The sequence below is a fragment of the Sus scrofa genome, chromosome 2, assembly GCF_054392235.1.
Source record: "Sus scrofa isolate SSC_HxYL_T2T_F1_AM1 chromosome 2, Sscrofa_HxYL_maternal_Yorkshire_Landrace_v2.0, whole genome shotgun sequence".
NCBI lineage: Eukaryota > Metazoa > Chordata > Mammalia > Artiodactyla > Suidae > Sus > Sus scrofa.
The window spans coordinates 50,467,014-50,478,773 of record NC_139384.1 but is presented as its reverse complement, the minus strand read 5'-3'; the positions used below and the strand labels follow the sequence as shown (position 1 = coordinate 50,478,773).

At 50.5% G+C, this 11,760-nt stretch overlaps 1 protein-coding gene across 39 annotated transcripts in view; it reads left to right on the top strand.

The window, feature by feature from the left end:
- Positions 1-2,854: 2,854 nt before the first annotated feature.
- MICAL2 (microtubule associated monooxygenase, calponin and LIM domain containing 2) overlaps positions 2,855-11,760 on the top strand; it is a 256,472-nt gene continuing 247,566 nt past the window's right edge. For 29 of the 39 annotated variants that reach the window (XM_085011985.1, XM_085011976.1, XM_085011971.1 and 26 more), the window contains exon 1: positions 2,855-3,033. The gene's annotated coding sequence lies outside the window, so the exon portion shown is untranslated. Of the gene's footprint in view, positions 3,034-8,565; positions 8,708-11,760 lie in introns of those variants that run through there. The other 10 variants (XM_085011981.1, XM_085011988.1, XM_085011978.1 and 7 more) reach the window with 2 other exon arrangements.

Sequence of the window (11,760 nt, the reverse complement as noted above, 5' to 3'; positions counted from 1 at the left end):
ATTGCTTCCTGTCTGAGATGTAGATATTTTTAGGGATGAATCTGGGCCTTCTTTCTCTCCCTTCCTCTGATGCAAACGCGGCCATCTGCATCTCCCAGACAACCTTCCCAAGCACACATTCGCCATCCCTGAAGAGTGGGCTGGGGAGAGATTGTTAATAAATATAGAATACTGAGCAGGGCCTGGAGAAGCAGGGTTTGCCTGGCATGCTTGGTGAAGCAGGGGCATGGGAAATCTGGAACCCACTGCCACACTTGGTGACGCTCACAGTACCTTCCTGTCCCCATTAATTTTTAAACTGCTTTCATCTGTTCAGGGAGGGGCTTAGATAATATTTAAGTCCACTCTAACATTGCACAATCTTTTCTTTGAAGATCTTAATTGTAGAAACCCCCAGAGTCCAGCAGGATATCCCATGGTTACTGCTTTGTCCAGAGAAGGGACAGCTGTGTTCTTCTGTCCCTATTCCTCCCCACCCTCCAGGGCGATGGCCAGCAAGGGTGGCTTGAATGTGGTGGCAAGGGGCTCTGTCCACTGGTTCAAGAGGTCTCAAGGCTTATCTCCCTTCTTTCAGTGAGGCTCCATCAGCTCCCAGCTTGGCCTACATCCAAGGAGAAAAGCTCATTCTTCAGCCCTCAGACCCACTTAGTAAGGGTCCTTCTTACCTGAGCACACCCACTATCCACCCTCCCTGCCTTCCCTTCCCCCAAGTTAAAAAAGGTTGGGAGTAAGGTTGGGGAAGAGGAGGCAGAGATCCTAGGAACACATTAATAAGTTTTAGAGTTACTAGAATGTCTATGCTCAGCAGGATTACCTCTGTAAAACTTGGTGGGCCCTTAGTGTTCCTGAAGCAGTGTTAAATTTGTTTAATTTGGAGAACACGTGCTATAGATAAGATGATGGGAATTATAAAAAATAAAATTGATAAAGAATACAACTCCCATAGCACTGTGTACTTCCAACCCATCAGCTGAATGGTAAGTTACATGAATGTAAGCCTCATATCCAGTTCTCAGTAGCACCTATGAAGTGAATGAATGGCTCTGTCTCCATCTCCATCCTAGCACAGGTGTCTCAGGCCCAGGCCGGAAGCAAGAGGCCTGTGGCCAGTGAGGATTTGGACTAGGGGCAGAGGTAACCCTGTTTCTTTGACCAGTCACTCTGTAAATAAGAAAGGCCTATGCTGGTCTCATCTCCTGTCCCTGACAGAGCCCAGGCCTGAGCTCAACAGAGTGTTTGGGATGGTCAGGTCCCAGAGCAGTTCCTTCAGGGATAGATCTGGCCTATAGGTATGGGCAGGACTGCAGAGACCCCAGTGCACAGTGATTAGGCTTGCAGATTCTGGAATCCAGAATCATATCTACACGCTGAAACTTATTAACTGCGTGACCTTGTTAAGTTACTTAACCTCCTGAGTCTCAGTGTTCACATCTGTAAAAGAGGATGATAATAAAAATGCATACTGCACAGAGCCACTGTCAGAATTAAACGAGATAATGTGCAGAGAGGACATCCTAACAACTGGCACCGCAGGCAGAGTTCCATCAGAGAGGAGAGCTGCCCCTCTGAGCATCAGTGCTGACTGAGTCTTGCAAACCAAGCAGGGTTGGCTTTTGCTGAAAGTTCACCTACAGGAAGTCGACTGAATTCTGAGGATGCTAAGAGAGCAACTATGTAGGACAGTCCCTAGGAAAACCTAACAGGCCTCAAGTAGGATCACATGATAAGGAGCATGGAAAGAAATAAGGGGCAAACTGCTCTGCCTGTACTTGCTTGGCAAGGGAACATATTCTTTCCAGAGGGTGGTCTGATGCTGTGGAAATTCCAACAGTCTGGAGCTACAACTGTTTTCTCACTGCCCAAGCCTGCCTGTTTTCCTTCCCTTTGTGTCAGTTCTGTTCCAAGAACATTTATATTGGGCCAAGCCCATGAGAGGTTCCTGGGCCACCAAGATGAGTAAGACATAGCTCCTGCCCGTGGGATCCCTGTTTCATGATCAAGGCTACTAAGGCAGTCTGCCAAAGGTGTTTGCAGTATTTGCAGTTCACAAAGTGGCTTCACGCCCCTCTCACATTGTTCACACTGACTTTTCTGTGAATCCTGCCCTTTGGAGCTGTGGGCAACTGGTGAGGGTGGGCAGAGCGGAGATTAAAGTAGTTACTTGATGGCCAAGAGAAGAGAGTACTTGGGTGATTTGACTAAGGTCCTACGTGGTCTACACCGCTGCCTCTCTTCCCAACAGTTTTATTATTAAAATAATTTTTTATTATAGTTGATTCACAATGTTCTGTCAATTTCTGCTGTACAGCAAAGCCCGTCAGTTTTATTCTAAGCAAGGCCAGTCCAGGTGAGAGGAAGAGCCTCTCCGCTAGCAGGCGTTTCCTGAAGCCCAGGGTGATCAAGGACTAAAGCAAGGAGGGAGGTTCACAGTACTGGAAGTGCTGTGCTGCTCCCTCAAGTCCAAAAGGGGACGCTGAGGCTTGCTTTCCAGCTGCCTGTGCTAAGGAGGGTTAGGCTCAGCCCTCACCTCTCCCTAGGTATTAGAATACCTGCACGGGGTGGGGGTGGGTTTCATCTAGCGGCATCACCACTCCCCGCCCTTATCGGCCCTAGCGAGTCTTAGGCCTGCACTGGTCCGGGTGGGAGCATTGGCTGCCCCCTACCCTCAGCGGCTCAGGGCTACAGCCCACGTGCGCCCGCAGCAGCCGTGGTGACAGCTGGCCCCACAGGGGCGGGGCCAGCGGGGAGCGGGGGTGGGCTCCGCGCCGCGCTGCCATTGGCCGTGGGCCTCGGGCTTGGGGGCGGGACTGCACCCCCGGCTGCACAGGCATTGGCCGCGCCTCCGATGGGGGCGGATCCCCGTCCTGGTAGCCGCGCGGCGCAGAACTGCAGGCGCTTGCCCGGCGAACCCTGCGCGGGGCCGCCTAGCTCGCTCCCAGCTCAGCTGGCGGCCTCAGGGTCCCGACCGCAGCGCCCGCGGCCCTAGGCGAAGGCAGGGGCTCACCCGAGGCTCGGCGGCTGATGAGGCTCTCGGTAAGGCCGGGGAGAAGGCGATCGCGGGGCTCCGGGATGGGCGGGTGGGGACCGTGGCAGCCGAGCCTGAACTCTGCGCCCTGGCCCGCGCCAGGGAGGGTCAGGTGCGGCCACAGCATCTCCCGCCTCAGAACCACCCGGTGGGGCGCCCAGCGAGCAGGTGGCTCTGCCTAAGGAGGCCGGGACTGCCCCCATCGGTCTCTAAATCGACTAGAATGCAGTACCTCGAACTATTATTCTGCCCCCCAGCACCCAAATTCTTCAGTTCTAAGCCTGGAAAATACCCAAATGTCGATATGGAGGGAGCGCGATACGCCAGCAGTACCGCCTGCCACCCAGGCAGAAGATCATTCCCAAACTTATCTTCCCATGATTTGGGCCCAGCGCCGGTCGCCGGTCACGTTCTTTCCTGGCCCTGCTGGGTGCCCACCCAACCCCCGCCTAGTTCCCCTCCCTCCTTAACAACAGGAAGTTAAGTTGGGCCAATTGTCGGTGGCCTGGGCGCCTGCGGGCTAGGACTGGGTCTGGGGCCGCTGCGTGGCCCTAGGAGCTGCTGCCCTGTCCTTTCTGAGCCCCGTGGCCCGGCAGCCCGAGGTCACCTCAGGCCCGGGGGCACCCCCACTGGGGCGTCCGCCTTGCTGTTGCCGACCGGCCCTGGGGAGAAGTGCCACTGACTAGGCTCCCAGGCCGGGGCAGGTGGGGTTAACTTTATCCTAGGCCAGCCTCGCGGCAAAGCTGGGAACAGCCTTTACTGGATGGGGAGGAGGCGTGTTGAAACCAGAGTAAACGTGTGTCTCTTTCCACATTGTTTATTCTAAAGCCTGGGTTCTTAAAGCCCAAAGAGCTTTTATTTGGAGGCACATGGATAATGCCTGGACCTTAAGCATCTTGTGGACCCTCTTGCTGTTGGTCTTGCCTTGCTCCCTACAGTCTTCAGTGGCTTCTGTGAAGGGTCAAGTTGCTAACCAGCCTCCTTCTGGGCTGGTCCCATGGGAAAAGAACCAGCAGGCGGGTTGACCCTCAGATGTTTGATTGCCTGGGTGCCTGTTCCCGTCCCTTTCCCAGGGGAAGTTGACCCAAGTGGGCCTTAAGTTCCAGGGCAGCACCACCCGGTGTTCTGGAGGCTCTTATTATAGTAAGAATTCGCCTTCAGACAGAGAGAAGATAGATTTATTAAGTGCCTACTGAGGAACAGCTCCTGCCCTGTGGCCCTTGTGCAGCCAATTTCATGGTAACTCTCCAAAACCTCTGAGAGTTTTGCCCTCCTCATTTTAGAGATGAAGAAACAGACTCAGGTAGGGTGAGTGCCCAAGGACACAGAGAAAGTGGCTGAGCCAGGGTTTGAACCAGCCTCTGCCAGAGCTCAGTCCGGTGCTCTTCGTGCTGCCCCATGGCTGTGAAAAGTGGTGTACTGTGCTGCAGGCTCATGGCCTCCCAGGGTGCCTGGAGTCTTCTGGTTTCTGAAAAGATTCCATCTGAAGATACTGGGGGTGCTTCTTTAGCCAAGTGCTGGAACTGACCCGGGTTAACCCAGGTTGTTCAACCTGCAGATCCCTTGGCCACCCTGTCCTCCCTCAAGGGGGATGGTGGGTGTTGATCATTTGTGATGCGAAGGGATTGATTGTTGGTGTGTGGGTCCTATTTGAGGGGGAGGCCTGGCCCTGCCATTGACTTGGCCCTCGCTCTCAAAGTTGGCTTCTGGGATGGTCTAGGAGGACCTTTAGCTAAAATAACCTGTACCTTAGGACTGATTCTAGTTTAATTTTTTTTGGGTGGGGGCAGGTGTTCAGGTATACTAGTTATGGTTGTAAGGTGATTGAGATCCACCGTTTGAGCATACTTTTATGAAAAATGAAACCACAGCCTCCTTTATTCAAGCCCAGGGCTCTGGCTTTGGGCTTATCACTCCCTTCTGAAAGAAAATCGTGATTAGCCTAATACCAATCAGTTATACTTTAGTACCAACCAGTTACACTTTAGTATAAATCAGTTTAAGGACTAAGGCTGGTTGTAGCTTGGTCATTGGAAACCTCTTCCTGGGAACTGAAAGGAGCAGAGGAGCACCTCCGTAAGCCCTTTCTGCCTATGATGTGGTGTTTCTATTCTCTCTGTCCATGGCTCCATCCCAATCTGGGTGTGCCTTCCAGTCATGGGCCTGCACCTTTCACTCCCTACTGTTGAAGGTGGAGGTCCTGCCTTTTTTCGGGTGTGTGTTGGGGGGCTGCACCCGAGGCCTTTGGAGGTTCCCAGGCTAGGGGTCAGATCAGAGCTACTCCTGCTGGCCTACACCACAGCCACAGCCACTCGGGATCCAAGCCGCATCTTTGACCCACACTACAGCTCATGGCAGTGTCAGATCCTTAACCCACTGAGTGAGGCCAGGGATCGAATCTGCGTCCTCATGGATGCTAGTTAGATTCGTTTCCACTGAGCCACAACAGGAACTCCAGATCCTGCTTTCTTGGAGGAGAGCCTTGACTCTGGTGGGAGGGGTGGGGTATCGGTGCAAGAAGATTGGGGCTAAAGTAAACATTGTCAATTTTCGAGGCCTTTCCAAGACTAGGGGGTGTCTATGGTTTAAAGGCCCAGGAAAGGGAACACTGTTTATTATGCAGGGACTTTTCATTCTTTATATCATTTGACCCACATTAGCTCTCTAAAGAGGTAGGTGAGGTTATTCCCATTTTATAGATGAGGAAACTGAGGCTCAGGAAGGTTAAAACTTGCTGCTCTTATACAGCTAGTGAGTGATCAAGTTAGAATTCTGGCCTCAGTCTACAAGTAAGGTCTGTATGGTGAATTAAGCCCTAAGGGAAGCAGGCTTGGTGTTTGTAGCCCCCTGCTGTGCTTAGGATTCCTCAGCTTATATTGTAAATGTCACATGTGGACATGTCCTCCCACCCTACTGTGAAATGACATTTAAAACACTCATAATCTTTATTTATTTATTTATTTATTTATTTTCTGGTTCTCACAAATCCTCCTTGCTCTTTGCTTTATGGCCCCTTTGCCTTTTATACGAGGCTTCGTTAGGATATCTATCCTTTGTTTAAAAATATGAGCACTTTCAAACACAAAAATAGAATAGAGTTCCCTTTGTGGCTCAGCAGTTAACGAACCCGACTAGGAGGCATGAAGTCGTGGGTTCAATCCCTGGCCTCATGCAATGGGTTAAGGATCTGGCATTGCCGTGAGCTGTGGTGTAGGTGGCAGATGCGGCTCAGATCCTGCGTTGCTGTGGCTGTGGTGTGGGCCAACAGCTATGACTCCAATTCGACCTCTAGCCTGGGAACTTCCATATGTTGTGGATGCAGTCCTAAAATATATATATGTGTGTATATACATATATGTATATATATACACACATATATGTATATATATATAGAGAGAATAGTATAATAAGCCCAAAATACTCATTATCCAGCTTTAACAACCAAGATCATGCCAGGCTGGCTTTCTCTCTCTCTCTTTCTTTTCTTCTTCCTGAAATATTTTGAAGCAAATTTCTGATATCATGTCATTCTGCCCCTATATCATCCAGCATATATCTATATATCTGTTTTTAAAAAGAATGTTCATTCATGACTGCATTGCCATTATTGCGTGTAGCAGGATTAACAGCAATTTTTCGGTCTCATCTGTGCACATTCAGATTTCTTTGATTGTCTCAGAAGTGACCTTCATCATTGGTTCGTTCAAATCAGAATCCAAACAAAGTCTGTATGCTGCATTTGGTTGGTAGTTCTCTTACCTCCTTTAATCTGGAGCACCCCCTTCCATCTACCTCCCTTCCCCGCTTTTAACCAGCTGTTCCCCTATCGCCAGCTGTTTAAGTCCCTCACGGGACAGCAAACCCTTTGATGCTGGAATCCTCATCCCTGCTCTGTTGGATTCCCAGTGCTGTGTCTGGGACAAGGAGGAGGCTGCGTGAAGTGTCTGTCCAATAGTGTCAGAGCTGCTCAGGAAATGCATTTTGAATGAATGAACCCTGTGGTGGATTTGTGTGACTGCCTGTGCTCATGTTTAGATAAGAGGTTTTTTAAAAAGATGACTTGCTCGCACGTGGACCGTTCTTCAGCGTCAGCTTGTAAACATCCTGAAATAATAGGAGAACTATTTGCTGTGCTCCCTAGAGCTCCGGTTTGCCGTGTGGGGAGCTCAGGCAGCCTCCTTGGGTGTCATGATCAGCAGCTGGCCTCCCCAGATCACATGTGGGACTGAAGTCATTTCTAGCCAAGCTCTGAATCCTGACTTATTCAGCTGCAGGAATTACCACGTTAGGAGACAGGCACTTGGCTTTGGGCTGCTCAGAGAATGCCGCCCACCTGACTGGGGGCAGTGCAAGATTCTTGCCTTATGCCTTCAGAAGCTTTCTCTAACCGATTGCTAACCTGGGCAAGGTGTGGGCTTTTCTCAAATCATTATCTGTCTGCATCTGACAGGTTGTAACAGAAAATAAACACGGATGACCTTTCAGTGTCTGTCTGGTCTGAATTTCTGGCTAAGTGATAGTATCACCATTGGCAACTTTGTGGGCGTCCTGATGAAGGAGACCAGAGGCTCAGGAGGGAAGGAAAAGGTGTGCTTATTCCCCTGGATAATTGCTTCATACCTGGATTCTTTCTCAGCTCTCCGAAGGTGCTGGGTGCTCTGATAGCCATCTTCTGACCCACCCAGCAAGGACCCCTCTATGTAAACAGCCCCCCAAATAAGGAGGCTTTTTTTCTCCTCCTCCTAACTCCTTCTTAAACATAAATGGTCTTTTCCACTAGGCGGAAGTAGAAGAAACTATTAAGTCCTTTTCTCTGCATGGCAAGGATAGAGTTCATTTTCCACCTTTATCTTTTATTTCTCAGTATTTTTCTAAAATTTTCATAATAAAATATTTTATTTTTCTAATGGAAAGTCCAAATATTCGAGCTTGCTCCACTCAAAAGAAGAGAACTTCCTTCAACTGATTTGGCTGGGTAGACAAAATTATCTTAGCATTTAGTCCAGCTTTATGTGTGCATAGGTCACACCGCCACTGGAGTTTTGCTATTTGCCTATTCTGTTTATTTTATGGCATTATTTTAAAAGTTAGAAAGAAAGCTGGAGCTTAGGAGATGGGAATCTATGAAATCCAGGTAGCCTCACTCTTCCATTCTGCCACTTTCCTTTCCTTCCTGAGGATTTCATTTCGGCTTCCCCAGAATAAAATCATTCTAATGTTAGGCTCTTGATTGTGATTTTTATTCAGGGAGGTTGAGCTATCAGACGACAGAATAACATGCTGGATTACGAAAAAGCAGGCAGGGCAAAGCTTCAGGCTCCGACGGCTTGTCCTGTCCTCTTGGGAAAGTGCTTGATGGCCAGACACCCCACTCTCTTCACTTTGGGGGGCCCTGACCCCTCCCTTCACCACTTTCTGTTTTCCTCCCTGCGTCTTCCCCAGAGTTAGAAAGCACGGCTGCTCTGCACTGATAAGGCTCCTCCTTTCTCAAGCCCTGATCATCTGGTCTCAAAACTCAGTGTTGGGGTGGGGGCAGGGGCATAGGGGACGTGGGCCCGCTGGTCACAAACACACCTTCATCGCAGGGTTGGGCCACAGTGGAGTCTGATTTTTGAGATGCTCCCTTTCTCTGTCAGCTGTTGAGGAAGTGTCCATCCCTGTGTCCCAGGTGAAGAGCTGTTTGTAAGTACCAGGCGTGGTATCATTTCTTAAATGTAGTTGTTCTGTACCCAGCCATGCATCTGAATATTACTGAGCTTCGTCCCAAGAAAGCCTGTCTATCTCTAGTGGCTGGCGTGAGTTGTGTATATGTGGATGGTGCCTTTGTTCTTAGGGCAGGGATTTTTTTTTGTGTGTGTGTTCTCTATTTGCACTAGTATTTCTTTCCCCCAAGGGTCAGAGTAACCTCCCTCCCTCTGCACATACCCGCGCCCCCCCCCCCACTCCCCACCCCCGTAGTGTCCAGATACCTTGCAGCCTTTGTATTCCTTCCAAGGCTCGCTCAGCTTTGTCTTTGGGGAATAAGGAAGTTGAGCCAGGCCCGGGAACACAGACTTGTCTCCTGCTGGTCTGGGGCCCAGGTTTTCCCCTTCCCGGCCAGTGGGGAATGTCCAGCACCCGAGTCCTTTCTGCTGGCAGCAAGACAGGATGGCAAGGTATCGGCTGGTGACTCCTGGTTCCTGAGCTGCCACCATAGCAGGTTTATGGGACGTTTGTAGGCCTGAGCTCCTGACACACCCAAGTGCAGAAGCCCAGCCAGGCCAGAGACAGGAGTGGGAGTCTAAGAACATCTCGTCCTGCCCTGAAATATCAATGTATGAAGATGCGGAAACTGCTTCTTGGCTCTGGTGACTCTGAATGGCTGGCCTTGGCTACTGATCTGAGTACTGACTGTGTCTGGTAAAGATTTGCAGAAGCTCAGAGTTTAACTTGTGTCCCAGGCCAGGAGAGTGAAGTGGAGGGGAGGATGAAGAAGTGCCTGGGAAAAAGTCACTTGGACATTTTGGTCACTAAGGAGAGCTGCTCCCTGGAGCAGGGTGGACCTGAGGCTGCTGGAGCTTGGCAGACCTGCTAGGCCCTCTGTGGGACAGCTGTCCATCCCAAGGGAGCAGCATTGGGGTCGGGGGAGAGAGAGAAAGTGTGCATGGCTGCTGGAGAGTCGGGGCACTGATGGCTCCTTGGGTCTGGACAGCTGGGTTTTTGCATAACTTGATGCAAATGTGATAAGCGTCTGGAGCTCCCTGGTTGGAGGAGTGAGAAATCCTATAGCTGATGAAAGGGCCACACTAGAGGAATAAGCAGGGGAATCTGGGAGGCCTTGCTCCAGACTGACAAGAAGAGAATTCAGTCCATCTCTTTCCTCGAGGAATGTATCATGGGGCTTGTGCAACTGGTTGCAGCTTTGGGGACCATGGCATTCATGCTCAGAGAGCTTCTTGCCATCTTCTTGGGGCTGCAGAGCCTTGCTTTTGCCAAGGAAGGAGGAGGAGGCTCTGGATGACGTCTTGGCTTCTTCTAGAGTCCAGGCCTGCTGCCACCAGGGGACCCAAGACTTCCTGCTTGGTCCCGGTTGCTATCTCCAGCTTGGGTGTGTCTGTTACCTTGTACCTGACATCTTGGACTCTGTTAAAAGTGACTCACCCACCCCTACACATGGGCATGGATGATGGTACTCCCCTCCCCTCTCCACGTACACACACACACACACACACACACACACACACACACACACACTGGTGATCGTACTCACCCTCCACTCCCCACAAATGGTGCTACTCACCCCTCCCTGACACACACATGGTACCATATTCACTCATACAAAGGGAAATCAGTGAAAATCAAGTCTCTCTTCTTCCTGTCCGCCAGCCCTTATTTCTCTTCCTCCGTGGCACCTGCTGTTCCCAGTCTCCTGTGGCTCCATCCAGACAGAGTCTAGGCATGTATTTGTGCCTGTTTTCCCTCTCGCCCCTCTTCAGGCCTGTAGGGAAACCACCAGGATGGGAGGCAATAGGACCCGCAGGGCTGCCGAGACTCTGCAGTTTCCTGAATTCACCACGCGTGGCTTCGCCACTGCCCCTACACCGTGCTTCCCCCCGCTCTCCTCTTTAGGACTCTCTGGCTGTTAGATTGATGGGTGTGGAGAGCCTGGCACTGAGAATAAACCTCAGGGGTGTGTTCTGGATGCAGGTGACATAGGCAAAGACAAACCAATGTGCTAGGACAGATCTGGATTTGGATCCTAGGCATGTGGCCTTGGGTGTCAAGGTACCCTAGTATTTCAGTCTGTCAAAAGGAGGTAATCACACCGACCTCAAGGAATGGATGTTGAGCTGAAATTAAAATATTTGTGGGGCGTTCCCATCGTCGTCAGCAGAAATGAATCTATCCATGAGGACGCAGGTTCAATCCCTGGCCTCGTTCAGTGGGTTAAGGATCTGTGAGCTGTGGTGTAGGTCGCAGACGCACCTTGGATCTGATGTTGCTGTGGCTGTGGTGTAGGCTAGCAGCTGTGACTCCGATTGGACCCCTAGCCTGGAAACCTCCATATGCTGCAGATGCGGCTCTAAAAAGACAAAAAAAAAAAAAAAAAAAAAAAAAAAAAAAAAAAAAAAAAAGTGAAGTGCCCCACTTAGTTCGGCACTCCAAAATGTCAGTTTTTTTCCACTTTTAAGGAGTGACCCATTTTCAGAATGAGAGACACTGGCACGGAATCCTCTGGATGACTCCCTGAAATTTTCTTGGTGGATCCGGGAGCTTTTATTTCCCTGCAGAAGGCAGCCAGTTCTCTCTCTTCTGCCAAGCTGGGCTCTCCCCTCCGTACCTCTTCCTGCTGTGTCCTCCTCAGCCTGCAAACACCACCTCCTCTTCTCTGTCCCTAACTTTTCCAGTGGTGAATGGGAAGCTGCGGAGCCTGGAGAGAGCTCTGGGCTGTTTGTGGCTGCTCTCGGGGGTGTTTGTGCTGTAATCTCTTCCGAAGCTCTAGCAGAGGTCTGTTGATTGCCAAAAGGTCGTCTTTATCTTCAGCGTGAGAGAAGAGAGAGGCTATTTTTAAAGATCTTTAACCAGCAGGGCTGCACACTACGGCCTAGATGGACTCCAACGTTCATTCTTCATTGCACTCATTCTTACCCGTTTTGAAACCCTTCAGATCCAGGCTGGGAGACCTTATATGTCCTGATTTTAGGGCAGCGCTTAAATTTGGCAGGCAGTTGTAATCGCTTCAAAAGATAGGTCAG